Source organism: Anser cygnoides, chromosome 8 (genome assembly GCF_040182565.1).
Source record: "Anser cygnoides isolate HZ-2024a breed goose chromosome 8, Taihu_goose_T2T_genome, whole genome shotgun sequence".
Taxonomy (NCBI): domain Eukaryota; kingdom Metazoa; phylum Chordata; class Aves; order Anseriformes; family Anatidae; genus Anser; species Anser cygnoides.
Genome location: NC_089880.1, coordinates 16023789 through 16040625, shown reverse-complemented (window position 1 = coordinate 16040625; position 16837 = coordinate 16023789). Strand labels below are relative to the sequence as shown.

The following is a 16837-nucleotide window of genomic DNA, read 5'->3' as shown; positions in this document are numbered from 1 at the left end:
TAGCTCCCATGCAAATAGCTTGCCATTGCCCTTGCTAACCACTGAGCACCTCCCGACGGGCTCCTCCACCCTCTCCTGCACTCGGTGAACTCGGGCGATTCTGGGTTAGGCCCGTGGGCACCTCAGGGAGCTGTTAATAGATGCATGGATTCGGTGAGCAAGACCTTGTGAACTTCCTCTTGGTGAACTCATTTGAGACAGCACTCCTGTCTGTACCAGTTATTACACAGTTTCACACAAAGTGGTTCTTAGGTGCTGTAACTTATCTCCTGGGGATTTGAAATGTTTATAGACTTTCCAGAGGGAATGAAAGAGGAGAAATATTTATGTGTAGAACAATTTCTCATTTCACTTGGCCAGCAAGAGTGATCACCCTCTTACCCAAGGCTCCTTGTCCTCTGCTCTTTAACACTGATGAATGTAAATGACATATTGGCAGTACTGTGAAAAGTCAAATATTGTCACACTATGAGCAATACTGAATGGGGAAAAAATCCCCTTCAAGTGCAAAGCACTTTGCACAGCAAGAGTTTCTAAGTAATCTGGTAACATTCTTTTTCTCCTGCGCTGTGTATACCGTACTGTGGTATCAGTTGATGGTTACCCACTCCCAAACAAGTCCGTGCAGCTTCACGGGGATTTACATGGGAATGCTCTGGATACTCTGCCAGCACTGTCCTGGGATGGAATATTTCAGCATTTGCCAGTTACCTGGAAGTCCTCCTCAACGCTAGCCCACATGAGATTAATTTGTGATAAAGAACTTATGCCCAACATTGACATTTGGACAGTTGAACTGCTGGGCCGACCAGGAATGAAGGTCCTGCCCATATGCAGAGCTCCGTCTCCAGATTGAGGCTGAAGGGTTTCTTATGCTGCAACTGGCTTGTCAGCTTGTCACCTTTACCTGGGGAACCAGTTCCTCTGTAAAAGCTGTGCCTTTGGGTGTGCAGTCATCAAAATTGATGTTGATTGAAATAGAGGTGTTTCATTTTATACCCTAAACCTGCTTGGATTTCATCCAGGTGAAATCTCAAAATCTGCCCTTTGTGAGCTGTTCTGATGCCAGTTGAATTAGGAGGTTAATTTTAGTCTTCCTTTTGCTAAGCTATTCCTTGTTGCTCAGAAGCTTTACTGAAATATTAATGAATTGTTAAGTACTGTGGATTAAAAAAAGCCTATTTCACTCAGTATAGCCATGTCCTTATCTTAAGGTAAATCTTCTTCTCTGACCCTGACCTTCCCATTTCATATAGCCACTATTTAACCGTCTTTTTAACTACAGGACCTGGGATCGATCAGTTGTGATGAGGAGGTGCTCGGTCCTGGGCTCTGATGCCCAAGGTCAGGCATTCTTGAACAGGAGCACTGCTAGGACAGGTACAGAATATGTCTTTGAATATATTGATCCCCACCACATTCGTATTCATATCCAGGTCTGAAAGGCAACCTTCAAGCTTGCCGCAAACAATGTGTTCCACATTTGCATGTTTTTTGTTTAAAATGCATCGCAATGGTCTTTCCTGAGTATATGCTAAGGGCTTCCTTTTGACAGGAGCTGATCTTTGTAGTCCGGCCTGGCAGACAGACATGCCCCTCCGCTCATTCAGCACATCTGTTGTAGATCAGAATTACGGCCCCTGGAGAGGTTTTTATGAGTATGGCTTATGTTTTTTTTAGTTGTTTGAATCGATGATGGAAGACAATGGGCTATTACAAAAATATGAAAAGCAGAAGCTGGACAGACAGTTTTGGAAGAAAACTTGTTTTCTTTCCAAAAGCACATACAGAGCAGGAGAACTACCATGGTATGGTCACATCACTCAGTTTCTCAGATACAACATGAACTGTGGCTGCAGAGCTTCCCAGCTGTTTGCATCGATTTCCATAAGGACCCCCCGAAAACATTTCATTATGTCTTGTAGGGAGGGTTTGAAGCTCCTCTTAGGCTGACAAAAGTCATGGAATAAGAACTGCCAATGTGTTTGATGTTATTTTGTGCCCAATTCAGTTGATGGATTTCATTGGCCAAGGGCTGATTTATTTGCTGAATTAAATGTGTAAAATAACTGAAATATCTAAAACAATTTCTAAAATAACTCTCTGTCCCTGCTAATTTGGGAACATGAGGCATCATTTTGTTGACTTCTGTACAAAACCAAAATCTCCTTTTCTTCCTTGTTCTAGTTTTTGCTCTCATCTTTTTCCAGTTCTTCTTCAGTGAGAAGAAAAACTGAAAATGCCTGTTTTGAGAGTTAGTGTGTGTGCTTGGTGCAGCGGGCAAAGGGAAAACCTCTTAAAAAAAACCAACAAAACCACAGAATTTTGCTAATCTCAAAAATAAAAGATAATAATTAACAAGGTAAATGACACTAAACAGCAATAAATGTTCTGTTCAGTTACTGAACAAAGTATCATTATGCAAATTAGATTGCAAATTTGACTGGATGCGCAAATCACACAGGGAATGCATCCCAAAGTAATCCACACAAATTTTGCGGTAGTGATAGCCACCTTTCTTGTTCTCTGAATTCACACCTCCTTTTGTCTCTATGACGTGACATGGTATGGGAGTTGGGTGAGACGGTTGTTTGCCTTCTCCAGTTACAAGAACTTCCCAGCTCGTAGAGGTTGTCAAAAACCTCACCTCTTGAAAAGCTTGGGGATTATGGTGAGCTGCAAGCTCTGAAGCACCAGGTTATTCCCGTGTGGCTGGGATAATGCCTTCAGTTCAGAAACTGGACTTAATAAATAAAGGGTATGGCCAATTCATTGGTGTTTCACCCAGAGAATGTGGGTGAAAGCTTAGCAAGACTGAACGAGATCATCATTTCCCAGGTTCTTCTTCTGTTTTCTTCCCACTTCCTTTTCGAAAAGGAAAAATGTTGGTTTTGAAAACATTTCCCAACTGAAAATGCACAGCAAGTTGCTCTTGGTTGGGTGTGTACACATATATGATTCAGATCCCCTTTTGCTGAAATTCATGAGAGCGTACAGGTAGTACAATAAGTCATGAATGGCAATGTACACATATGCCTGCTTTTGTCTCTTCCCTCAGGTTCTGAACCCAATATTTTCCTTGCTGGGTTTCTAGGTGTTTTTTTTTAATATATATTTTCCTAACTCAACTAGGTAAATATACAGAAAGCTGAATACGGTATATCTAAGCATAGAAAATTAAAATAAATTGTAAAAAAAAAGAAGTAACAGAAAAATAATATCAAATAAATTATCATTTCTAGGAGGGGACCCAAAGATTAGCTGATAGCCCCCACAGAGATTGCTGATCTGCTTGCTAGGGAATATAGTTACAGAGGGCTGATTAGAGTAGGATCAAACTACGTGCAGGTCAACACAGTCCACCCTGGTTTCACTCTAGGAACCAGTGCAGTGAAATTTTAAATAAGATAGCTTTTTACATTTTTCATACTCATTTTAGATGTAATAAATAATAAATTAATTGGTAAATAAAAATAATAAATAAGGCTTTCCTTTGGCATATTTACTTTTTCAGGTGATGATGATACTTGACAAAGGATGAGGTTTGGGTATCTGGGGATCCACCGTACAGGCATGGTATGTGCTGTTGGGTCTAGCCAAGCATATTTCTGCATGTGCTTCTCTCCATATCTGCTCGAGTTTAAGAATGGTGACACCTAGACTAACAGGTCAAGAGCCCAACACATCTGTGTAGCTTTTCAGGCAGCCGGATGGAGAGAGAAGTGTTTGAGCAAATCATACAGACTCACAGATGTTTGGCAGGACAGGGGCTAACCGTTGTCAGCTCCCGAAGGTACAGAAGGCACAGCCAGAAACCCCTGTCTGCAGCAGATGAACAGAGGACCTACAGTGAAGAGCCAGTAGCCAGTGTCTCTTGTGCTCTGTGTCATTCAAGGAAATCCAGCCACACGACCTAGACACACGTTTCTTGGTGCATGAAAGCTGGTCACATACATCCTAGTGCTTGTGATGCTGTGGGCATAAGGGTGTGAATGTGAGCAAATGACATCGGCTTTACTTTAGAACAAAATGACCTTCCCTGTCTGTAAGATCTTACATTGAGCTTTGATCTATTGTTACTGTGATGCTATTTCTTACACACTTCGTTTTCCAAGGACAGCAGCAGTTTTTCACACGTTATTTTGGTGACTGGTGCTTTATAAGACTTCAAATTTGAAAGAAATAAATGTTTTATGTACTAATTATTCAGTGACATTTATTATTTTCTTTACTTCACCAAATCTTTAAATGCCTTTCAAAAAGCTTCTGTGAAATAGTAGTTCTCATTGTAGTGTCTCATGACAGCTTAAAAATGAGAAAGCTGGGCACAAAATGAGATAGATCTTGTGAAGTACTTTGATTTAAAAATACCTTGTGAATATCTGCATTGAGAGTGGTATGACCTTGTTGCCAGGCTTTATGCACAGGATTGTGATGAGGAAAAGTGGACAGTGATTAATTTGCCATTGTGATGGTGTGTACAATTTATAAAGTCCATGCATTTAACACGGCTTTGCTGATTGATTAATTAATACTGACTTTGACTGGTGTTGCTCTAAGGAGCCACAAATCCCTGTAAGGATAACATAGGAGTTAATGCAAGTGAGATCCTGCTGGAAAAGCTTTGAAATAGAGAAAAAAATAAGTGGGAGATTGTTAAGTGGGAGCTACTAACATAAAACCTAGAAAAAACATTATGCAGGTGTATGTGTTATGGTACAGGTTTTTGTGATGCTTGTGCTGCTGTTCCAAGTTGTGACCATTCAGTTTAGAGGAAGGTGAAGATCCATCTATCCATTTCCGTAAATCAACTGTAGACATTTATGTTCTGCATTTAGGATTAGAGAGAGTTACTTACAGAGATGTGTGTTCTTAGGAGCAAAATCATTGCTACCGGCTATACAGATAGCATAAGAACATATGGGTCCTATGAATGTCCTCAGATCTTGATCTTATCACAGTCTCAATGCTTCTGTTGTTTGTGACCAAGCATCTCACTTATTCTAACAAACCATGGAAAAAGTAAGGGGGGTTATTTAAAAAAGCATAATAATGGGAAGCGAAGATTTTTTTTTAAGCTTATTTCTTCTTTATCTCAAATTTTCATGCTTGCCTTCTTTTGGCAAGGCACTGGGTTATCGTGTTAAACTTTATCAAAGATATCCTTGAAGAAATGTAACAACTTGGTTAAATGAACTAGTTCTTACAGGGCTGGAAGAAGAAGAGTGACTTCGAAATTGAAATTAGGTCTTTGCCATAAGCTGCATGTGTAACCTGGGGAGAATTGTTCAGACTTCTGTGCCAAATTTCTGAATGGAACAGTAGAAGAACAGGACTTGTCACCTTTGTCCTGTCTGCTGGGCAGGGGCATCCATCTGAGTTCCTGCAACAGGTAACACATCTGCACTGCAGTGCCAGAGGGAGTCTCTGGTGGCATAAATTGCAAATCTCTGTAACAAGAAGGACTGAAGGTTTAGGATTGCAAAGGCTGAACATCAACATGATTTATGCTCTTTATACATTTTCAATTAAGATACATTTTCAAATCCTTCTCATGCGTACTGAGAAGGGATCTGCAAACATAGTCGTGTTTGGACAAAAATATATGGGAAGTACTCAAGTAGCTTAAACTAAAATGTAGATGAATACTATGCCTGATATACAGCTTTATACAGGCATATCTACCTTTGACAAGTATGGGGGTGATTTCATGACTCAGCCTGCTGCCCAATATGGGGTATTTGTTTTCTAAGAGCAGCACTAGGTGGCACACACGGTCAGGGCAGAGCACCTCAGGTCAGGAGTAGGTGCTGAGCTGCTCCCTTGGGTCAACAATGGGGATAGCTGCCCTGAGCCTGTAGCTCACACCCAATGCCCCTTGCCATCTATTTCTGCACGCTTGAAATCCAAGAGGAGGCTGAAACTCTTCATAATGACAGCTGAGCTTAGGAGCAACAGACATTTGCCACACTTGGATGTGTTAGGCCTGCAAGCACAGTTAACCTTGCTCCAGCTTTGAGAAGGAAAATCACCTGAGAGTAAAGTGCCAACAACCAACAAGGACAGCCTCAGTGTGAGTTAATCCAGTCTTATCTCTCACAGCTTAGAAGGACGATGGAGGTTTGTTGGTCTATGAGGTTGTTTGGATACTAGATGGCTCTTGCTAAGAAGAAGAGGGCTCTTCACAAAGTCTGGGTGGTGAATCCCTGCTCTGCACTACCTAGGTGAGATCCTGATGGGGAAGAGCATCAGCAAGGAACCGTAGCTTACCACCACCACTGTAATGGGAGCTGTTTTCCAATTCTCTTTATGGGCTGTTATCTTTATCTACATGTACTTAAGTTTAGTAGTACCAGTTTTGTAGTGTACTTGAAAGGAAGCAGATTTCAACATTCCTCTCAAGTACCAAGCTTAAGTATAGAGACTTCTTTGACCTGGTTAGCTTTGAGCAAATGTATATATTTTTGTCTTATACTGGTTGGTGCTGAGGAACTCGCAAACAAACTCCCTAAAAATGTCAGTGTGAAAGGGCAGTGGGCATGCACGCAACAACTGTCAGCCGAATTTACCGAGAGCTCCATGCTTAAGTACTCATGAACAACAGAATGGGCCTAAAGTGGTGAAGAGCCAAAGGCTGCAGGTATCTCGAATACTCTGGATTGAAAGCTGAATGTAAAGTTGCAAAAGGATTTCGCATTATTTGGTAAAACCTGGTGTATGAAATTGAAAGTAATTCATCTAAGGAGAAACATTCTGTACATAGTCGAGGGTGGATACTAAAGCAGGTCCCCCATGCAAGACACTGCGGAGCTCCCACATTCTGTTTGAATATTTGAAGCCGTAGGAAGAATTTGAAAATGTTTTCCAGAATAAAGTGAGTTCTCAACGTATGAATGTATGCTAGTGTTCGTTTAGGTATATCTGTGCTTAGCCCAGCTCGATGGTTTTCCAGACACCAATGCGCATGACCTCCCTTCTTCCAGGATGACTCCATTTGCTTGCCCGTGTGCTCCCTGCCGCCTGATATGTTGCTGACTGAATATGATCTCTGTTTTTCCAGTTCTGGCTCATAGCCAGCATATTTCCTTCCAAAGTTTTATGCTCCTGACAATGGTACCTATCCATCTGTCCCTGGATCTGTCTCACTTCCAGCAGGTGTTTTAGCAGTACCTTTTGTCCCTTGTATAATTGCAGCGCAGTGACATTTATGTCTCATGTACATGCCTGTCACTCACTGTCTGAAAGATTGGATTTCAGCAATCCTTCAGGCAGACCCAGAGGAGTGGCTGAGCAGCTCCATGGCTAGGAAGCTATGAGATGCTAAGTCATACGCCAGCAAATAGATCATCTGGGGGAAGAGCGAATGAATAAACCCAGTTTTGCACCAGATTTGCAGTATTTGGTGAACATTAGCAAGGTGAAAATTAAATCCAGAATCAACGAAGACTCACAGAATGATGAATCAGCTGAACATAGGCACCTCTTATTACACAGCAAGCGTCTCGCTGCCAGAGAGTGATGAACGTCTGATGGAGAGCGGTGATCTGAATCCTCCAGCTTCATTAGCAGCGGTCTGCTAAATCTGAGTGGATGCAGTTGTATGGAGAAAGCCTCAGCTGGTAAGGATTTCTCTTTTGGTTTCTTTTTATCTTTCTTGGTGTTGATATTACATGCAATGATGGAGATTGTTTGCATTGCTTTTTGTGGGTGTTACTGGATTCTACCATACTGGGCAGATGTACTTACATCAATACAGAGTATCTGTGTGCACATGTATGTGGCACAGCCAGCCACATCAACACGTCCTCAGAGGATTTTCTGAGAGCCCAGTGTGAAACACAACTTGGTGTGTTTGAAACTCTAGACCTTTCAATCTGGGTCAGAAATCTAGAGTATGTGATTTATGAAAGGTCTGGCTGTGGATAAAATGTCTTTAAATTAATGATTTTTGGAACTTGGAGCCATCTCAGTGTAGATGTAAATTATTTCAAGCTAATACAAGTGATTCACATGGATGAAGAGGCTTTGTGTGGTGCTGGTGGTTTCAGAGTGTCACCATGGATGCCTGCTGCAGTCTCTTTTGTACCAGAGGCTTGTTGCACTCAAAAAAGGTAAAATTAACGATGGCAGATTGGTTCTCTGGCCTTACTTCACATCCTTTCCTCCTGCATTTCTATCCAATTACTTGAATCTACATCTGAGAAAACGGCACAGATATTTATTTAATTTGGGAAGGAAGTTCAATACTATATGCATGTGCACTGGGTAGCATAATCAAAGGCATTGCATAACTCCAGTAAAAAACATACAGAGCTGTTCTGGCATCAAAGGTTGGCATCGAAGAGAAGCAGTGTGCTTGGCTGGAACAAACAGTTCCGTATTAAGACACATTGCAAATGCAGGGGTGTCCTCCTTGAGATTCCTCTAATTCTGTAGCCCTTTTACCACTGTGCTAAATTTAAACTGGAAATGTCATTTCCATGTAATAATTAGCAAAGGAACACTTTGTTTTTTCTACCTAATCTTTCCTTACTAATGACCCCCCATGTCTGCTGGGCAACTAAGCACTTTGACTCATTATACCCATCTAGCAGATGATTAAAGGTTCATTAAGATGATTACTTTGTATATGTAAATCTTATAAATCTACTGATAACAGTTATTCCCAGTGGGAAATAAGAATGCTGTGTGGAGAGTAGGAGTTGGTTATTTCTACTCAAGATTTTCCTAAATTTCAGTAAGCATGTCAGCAAGGATGGGTTCACTTTGGCAACTGGTGTTTTCAGAGAAGAAAAGCAAGGACTGTTAGTTAACCTGGATTTATAAACTGTGCTGTTTTACCTGTAACAACCTGGAGCTTCAGAGATCTTTGAGTTATTACTCAGTTCTTAGAAGCGGTTAAACATCTGGATGTTGAATGCTGAAGGATAAAAATTGAAAAAAAAAAGTTTAGGGCAAAAGTATCTGGATCCAAGATGTGCATAAAACTTTAAAAACTTCAGATGTTGTGGTTCAAGCTCTGGTTGAAAAATGCCACTTTAGACCCAGGAAGAGTAATCTGCATGTTATTGCAGAGCACCCCCTTCCCTCTCTGCCTCTCCAAAATTCTAACATTCCTTCTTAAGGGAGCTTTGTAAAGCTACTGGCTGAAGAGATGGTGGCACATCGTAAAACAAAGCTTAAGTAAAACATTGTCAAGAAGAATACAAATGAAATCCTGCAATTTCAAGTACAAAATTACTTGAAATTTCCTGTGGACTGATAATGGGCTAATGTACAGTAAATCCAAGATAAGAAATGATAATGATTTACTTACAAAAGTAAGTATCCAGTTAGTTATTAATGACTAAATTGATTATCGGAAGTGAATGCTAACCAAATTTCAGATATTTGCAAAAAAAAAATTGTAATGTTTTGATGAAGATTTTGATTATTTTTAAACTAAGAAACTAATTACTAGTGGTCACATCAACAAGGTGATACTGTACTCTTTTAAATTTGTGGCAATACAAAAGATGTCATAAACTTAAAAGATACAGTAATAACTTCATTGTGTGTTACTTCTACTGCTGGTTTTAAGCTTGCAATGGATGAAGTGTTACAAACATGTCTGTGTATGGAGAAACCTGAAATTACACTAAATGGCAGGGAGTTGTGAGGACAGGAAGGCACAGAAGTAAACATAGGGTAACCAGTAGCATAAGAAATTGGGACAAAAATACAGGAACTGCAAAAATGTGTAGCCAAAAGGAAATTGTCTGAAAAAGATAGAAAGTGAAAGATAGAAATAGTGAAAGAATTATACCGTTCTGGTATAACCATTCACAACATGTTAGTCTCAAATGCCCAGATCAACCCCAGTACGTTTTTGAGATTGATCCCATCACATAACCAGAGTGGGACATAGTTAGTGCAATCACACCCAGATCGTGGCGTTCCCTTCTGAGCAGAAGGCAGCTGGAAGAAGTTCAGAGGAGACCAAGAAATAAAAAAAGATAAGTGGCTGGAACGTTTGGGTTATGAGAGGATATTAAAATAGGTAAATACACTGCATAACTTGGCAAAGTGACAACTCTCTGCGCAGCTAACTATCTACAGACATTGGAAGGGTATATACAGGAGGATGAGAGAAGAGTTTCAGGTGTCTTTAAAAATAGCAGGCAAAGTAATGGAGGAAACATCTCATCTGGATAAAGGAAGGGGATCCTTTGACAATGACATCTTGCAGGCCATCACGTTCTCTCAGGGAGGTGGTGGAAACAATCATGAGAGTGCTGAATGAAGTACGAGGAATGGGGAGGAGGTGGCCTAGTAGCAAGAAGCAAAGCAGGCACAAACAAGAGTCAGGAGAGGGAGAAGAGAAATGTCTTGTTCTCTCCTCTTCCTAACCATGCTTGGCCAATCTTCCTGTTACTGCGCTGGAACTAAATTCTGGGGACAACCTCCAGCAGCGGTGGCTTGATCCATGAGAGCCTTTCCAGATCCAGCATATTTGAATGTTTGATCTCAGCGACTGAGTATTCATTCAGTCCAGCTTAGAACATACATTCCATAGGAATGACAGTGGTTTTTTAGTTAGCAGCACACACGTTAATTGACTTTTTTTCAAGTGATTGGTAGCAAGGATCCAGTGGGGAGCTCTGGTGTTGAGAGACCAGAGGGGGATGCATACCAGTCCAAAGTAGTCAGAGCAAGAAATGGTTGTTGTCTGCAGTGACACCAACTACCCAGGTAGTCAATTCCAAAGTGATAATCTTCTGCGTATGTTCTTTAGCAATGTGTTATATTCCTAATGGGCCAACAGAAAAGAAATCAAAAGTTTGAGAACAAAACTGGAAAGATGGAGAATTAGAGGAAAAGCTTATGGCAGACAGATTTGTTTGGTGACCTTTACCTGTTGGTACTATTAAAATAAATTCTAAGGAAATATACCTAGGAAATAGGTTATTTGAAACAACTAATGGCCTGAAAGAGCAGTTTGCAGCCTTAGGCAAAGATTAACACCAAAGACATAGCAAATTAATAATTAACCATAGTAATGTTTATTATAAGAAAAGTAGTATTTTAATGTCATGTCTGAGAATTATTATTCAAGATTTAGAAATTTCTCCTGGTTAGGCTCAGGATGGTTTACACATACAGAGTGATAAAAGTTTTTTCTTGAAAAAGCTAATGTGTGAACACAAGAATTAATTCGCCTGAGGGAAATGCAAGACCCCATAGGATTTTTAATGAATGTAGTGGCCATCTATGACCCGTTTCAGACCAGCCTTCAAGTGTGCAATTAAAGTAAAGCATATGCTTAAATTTCTTTGACGTCAATGGGACTTCAACAGGGCTTAAGTGATGTCCTGATTAGAGAAGCTTCCATCACCTCATACTTCCGCTTGTTTAAAACTGGACCCAAACAGAAGTCCTTAAAGCCTATGTGCCCTTTCATGTGGTATTAAAGTTCCACTCTTCCAAATATGTGCACAATGGAATAAAAATGCATCAACGAGTCATAGTCAGAACCAGAGCTAGCTGGAGTATTTATTGCACGTTTTTATGTAGCTTTTGCACAATTTTATATGCAGGAAGCTTGGTTGGGACACACAGAAGGATATTTCTGTACGGGTAATGGCAGCAGGAAAGATTTTTCCATTCATTGAATTAGATGTAGTCCTGCCACATGAGAAGGGAGAGAAGAGATAGCCGGCCAGGAAACGGAGTTTTATTCTGATAAGGATAATGCTGGAACAAGCTCTTTGTTCTTGGCATCAAATTAGAGGGAATACTGATGTAAACTGTGCTGAAGTTGCTGTTGAGTGCAGTCTGCTGTTTAGCAAAAAGAGTTCTGCTTGCTAAGATTTGTGTATTGACTGCTTGCTGAAGGCTGGTGATGAATTATGTTACTTATGTAGTTAAAAAAAAAAAAAAAGAAAAAAAAAGAGCAGAACAAAAGAAGAAAGGTCAGGGTCTGTAAGCACCAAAGTGAAGAGCACAGCCATAGCTGAGGTACCCGGTTTCTATACAGTGTTTTCCCTTGTGCTATCCTCAAAAGTGCTGCTGTGCAGTGCTACACCAAATGAAAAGTAGAACAATAAAAAGACAAATTCTGCAAACATCTCATGCAAAAGTACTGGTTTGGTCTATTTTAGTTTATGCTTCTATTTCTAATAACTTGCATGCTTGATTTCCGTGTTGCCCAAATCATTCTTCAATGAGTCTTCATGACAGTAGAAATTGTCTGTCTACTGTTCATCTCATGTGTCTCACTCACTTGACTCCCTCTCCAAGTACCCTGACACAAGACTGTGTCCTCCTGTCAGTAACGGGCTGGCTTGTCTCGAAGAAACATCTCAGTGTCTCATATCAACAAAAACATTTTTTATACATCAACCTGTAATTATTTGTACTTTAGCTGCTTTACTTGGCAGCTTTTCAGGAGTAAGCCCTGTTGTGCTGATGGTAAGTATAGGGCTATCTCCCTTAAGATAATTTAATTTGGGAATATCCAGGACTGTAAAGAAGCACATTCACTGAGGACTAAGCTGTTTCACCCGCTTAGACATTAGTGAAAGGGGATATTCTCTGTGAAGTAATATTAACATCCTTTACTAATTCCAGTATAAAGTTTGTTTTATTTGGCAGATTAGTGTCAATTATTTCCCAATAGATAGCAAGACTATAAGGGGCAAGTAGCTGAAACATGAAGCTAAGGGGTGTTTCAAAAATTGCAACACTATTCTCCACTGCATCACTGCATTGTGGCTGTATTTACTGAAATGGGAGGGGGGTGGGGTGGGGGGTAGGCTGCAGCCTGTTCTTTTCCAGGCAAGAAAGCTGTGTTTCTGGTCTTCTGGAGTCTGATTTTTGGTTCTCTGCTGTGGCAATGAGGGAGTCTGATTTCCAGTGTAACAGAAGGGAAATGGCAAGTGAGGGGCCTAGTCTGATGAAGGGCAGACAGTCACTGTATGCGATGAGATGGTCACACCTGTGGTCTCTGCTGCCTCTCTGGTGCACGCCTCAGGAAAGAATATAAGGAGAGTCAAATGCTTGTTCCAGCATTCACGAAGCAGTGTCTGAGAACATGCTGAGGCCACTGAGATGGTGGCTGTGGCACTGCATATAATGGCCGCATGTGGATGTATCCTTCATGCATTGCTCTAACTTCTGATTTCACTTGGTATTCGGACCTTTACAGCATCTTCTGGTGGAGACCTCCACAATTTCCTTATGTGACAAAAACTACCTGGTTCTTGGAGGGTACAGTTCAATACACCGAGAGATCAGAATGCAAAGCATAGAGCACAAGCAATGTTTATTTAGGAATCACCCAGCGCCAAGACATTAATCCTTCATTAGTTTTGGCTGCGCCGGATGCTCCTGGGCCAAGTGCAGCTCTTTCCAGCTGCAGGACAGGGTGCGGAGGGCAGAAGGGCTCGCTGCACCTCGTGCGGCCTGCAGCCCGTGCAGGGGGAGCCGGAGCAGGGCGCACGGAGGAGAGGCGAGCGTCTCCATGCCCATACTGATGGCTATGGGTGGTCGGCCCGGCACTGGCACCCCTCGGCGCTCCCCCGCGCCTCCTCGGTCCCAGCTCTGCCATCTGGGGCCTATGGCTGGCTGCGCTTTCTGAGGTCGGTCACACCGGGCCGGAGGCTTGGCGGAAGGCTAACAGTTCAAGTAGCGAGAAGATAGGCAATAATTAAAAGAACAGAAATGACAGCACTTGGATGAACCAAGCACAAATCTGATCCCAGGCAACTTCAGTCTGTGTAGGGCTGAACCGGTGGCACAAAGCACATTGTGGGGCAGACTGCCTGCAGGCTGACATAGCCTCCACCATCAAGGTTCTGGCTTTTGAGAGTCTCTCTACGATGAAAGGTAACTGATAGTGTAAGAGAATGAGGGCAGGCGTAGGAAAATTACCTGGAGTGTGTTTGTAACTCAAAGTTGTGCAAGGAAAGCAAACCAAGAGGTATTCCTAAGCCCCAGGTTCTGAGACATGAAATGCATTTTTTTCTTGCTGTATTGTGTTGCCCAGGTTTGTCTGCAGAAAAGTAAAAAAATATTTCTGATTGCGTCGTGTGTTTGTCAGCATTTCCATGTCGATCTCTGTGTTGGTCACGTCAGCTGTTTCTGGGTTTTATTTTAATTTCTTGGCTTCTACTTGCAAAGCTGACTGTCAGTTTGTTATTTGGAGGAAAGTTACAGATTGCTGCTCTGTGGGGCGGTGGTGGTAAAGTTTGTTTGGTCTTAAAGCTTTCCAGCTATTTCTGGGAGCAGATGTCTTTCATCATTAGAATACTTTACTTTAGAAATAAATAACGGAAGTATTTGTAACAATAGAGATACTCAAACTCATGGAGCAATTTCATAAGTAGCAATCCACTAAGGATCATTTTAATAAGTAACAGCAACTCAAGAACTCAGCTTTCAGATAGTAGGAAGTCTTCAGGTTTACTGTTATTCTTGAATGCCTGTATCCATTTGTAACATAAACGATTCCATGGTTTATCTGTGAGAGATGTGTACATCTATAATCTCTGAGGAACAGCTAATTTTTTTTTTAATTTTATTTTTATATTGCAGCAAACATTTGAGACCGCAGGGTGACAACTTTAACTTCTAGATGATCTATTCCTTATGCTGCAAAACAAAAAAGCAAGAACAAAAATGTAGTTTTCTCATTCCACAAATGTAGAAATTGTTCATTGTTAAGTGTGGGAAATTTGATCTTAATTCTTTCCAAACTTTCGAAACTGGTGGTTGAGAGACTATTCAATAGGAGACTGATATTTGATTATTAGATACTTGGAACCTGATAGCATTTGTACATTGAAGTTCAGCTATTGTAGAAATATTTTGCAAATTCAAGTTCAGCCTCAGTACACTAAACTGTCTTCGTTTCCTCATAATGGCTAAAGGACAATGAGTCCATAACTTTTGCTGGTACAACAAATTCCTAGTTGAGTTTAACTTGTTTTACAGTGTTTCTTGTGGTTAGAGAGTATTTCATGTGTGTTGCTTTTGTCATAATAATATAGTAGATTTAGGACATCGTGGAATAATGTTTTCTGATAGTCTCAAAGACTCTGTAAAGATATCCAGGAACTTTACTGAATCTGAGAACATGTACAAACGAAGCTGTTTCTCTGCCTAGTGTAGTTTCTTATATGGTCTTTGATGCAGGTTTAGGTCTAACTGTGTTTATGGACATGAGAACAAAGAAGCAATATTCAGGAGAAGGAAGCCAAAATAACCCGAAGAGATTAAAACAGAATTTATTGTCAGAATAACCTTCAATAACCTGCAAAGAAAAGTCTCAAAGGGTTCCTCACATTGGTCTGTCACACCTAAATTCCTGGTTGGTGAGCATTCCCTGGAAAACTCTCTGCTCTCTAGAAGCAGAAGAGTAATGGACATTGTGAAAAAGAAAACAAAATATTCTTCAGGCATACAAGACAAACTGGAAGTCTGGTTTTCAAATTTTTTGTTTTTTTTTTCTCAATTTTTTTGAAATTTCCAAAGCCTCATTTAAGTAACAGAGGCAGCAGAGAAAGCTGAAGGTCAAATGTTCATTAAAGGGATGCAGCTGAAAAAATGTTTATGCTTCTTATCGCCATGCATTGTCATTTGCTTAACTGCCTGAGCAGTTATTTTAGAGCAACAGCACTACAGACAGAATTGTGTTAATCTGAATGAGAAAGACATTTCTGGTGTGTTCTAAATGTTTAATTGAAACAGACATTTTAACCACAAGAGGACAGACTTAAAAAACAACAAACAAACAAACTTCAAAAGGAAAATTTATGCAAAATTGAAATGTTGGAGATTTGCTTACAGTGCTGTTTTACAGTAGTGGATATTTTGTTGTAAACAATACAATGAAAATCTTTGCGATCACAAAAACAATAAAAAAAAACCAAAACATTATAACAGAAAGGCACTCATTTAGAAGAGGAAATGTGCAGGTTACCCTTTAACTGGAGTGTTACTTTTGAAGAAACTGAATGAAGTGTGCAGAAAACCAGTGACCCATGATGTAAATAAGAGTGTGTTAGAAGAATGGTTGTTATGCAGTACTTTCCAAAAGGGCAAACAAGGTTGTCCAAACAGTACAATGAGCTTTTTAACAGAAATATTTTATCTCCTGAAAAGTGTCTCTCAAACACAGACTATGTTATGGGTACCTTTTAATTTTCCGGTGATACGTGAGTTTTTTGCTGAAACTTTGTTTGCTTGACTGAAGCCCTAGCCCTCTCCAGGACTACACAATCCAGAACAGAGTTTGAGCTTCTCCATAATGTCAATGTCAAAAACTTATTTCTAAAAAATCTGTTTTTTTTTTTTTTTTTTTGGTGTTGTGCAAGGGTTTTCCATAAGTCCCTATGCATGTAAAACATTTGCAAAAACAGAATAAGCAGTGAGTCCTTCAAATACTTATTCCTGTGAATAGCACCATTTACTTTATTTGGACAACTTCCATGAAGAAAGGTTTGCTGGAGAGAACATGCCTGTAAAGGGCAGACACGATGAAGTCCCTGAATGCACTATATTTACGTTCTTGTTAGTGCTGTGATGATCAGAGTACAGCCCCAGTGTGTGTTCCTGTACTTTTCACTGATGTTGCCTTCCAAGTTCTGGGTATTCTGCTTTGAATATTTTGAACCACTCTAATGTTTAGTAGTGGAGTTAACTTAAGTTCTTGTGATTTCTGTTTTAATACAGTTTTTTTTTTCAGATCAAAGTCTTCCTGAGTTACTTATATTTTAGTTTAAATTTCAAACAGAAAGGTATTTTATGTAGTTTTCTGCTTACACTTTCTATTCCTTTCAATGAGTGTAAGGTGTGA

The 16837-nt window shown here is 40.3% G+C and overlaps 1 protein-coding gene across 4 annotated transcripts in view; it reads left to right on the top strand.

The window, feature by feature from the left end:
• PLA2G4A (phospholipase A2 group IVA) overlaps positions 1-16837 on the top strand; it is a 117268-nt gene that overhangs the window by 10885 nt on the left and 89546 nt on the right. For 2 of the 4 annotated variants that reach the window (XM_067001958.1, XM_013177931.3), the window contains exon 2: positions 7495-7619. The exons of the other annotated variants lie outside the window; for them this stretch is intronic. The gene's annotated coding sequence lies outside the window, so the exon portion shown is untranslated. The remainder of the gene's footprint in view (positions 1-7494; positions 7620-16837) is intronic. 4 annotated transcript variants of the gene reach the window in all.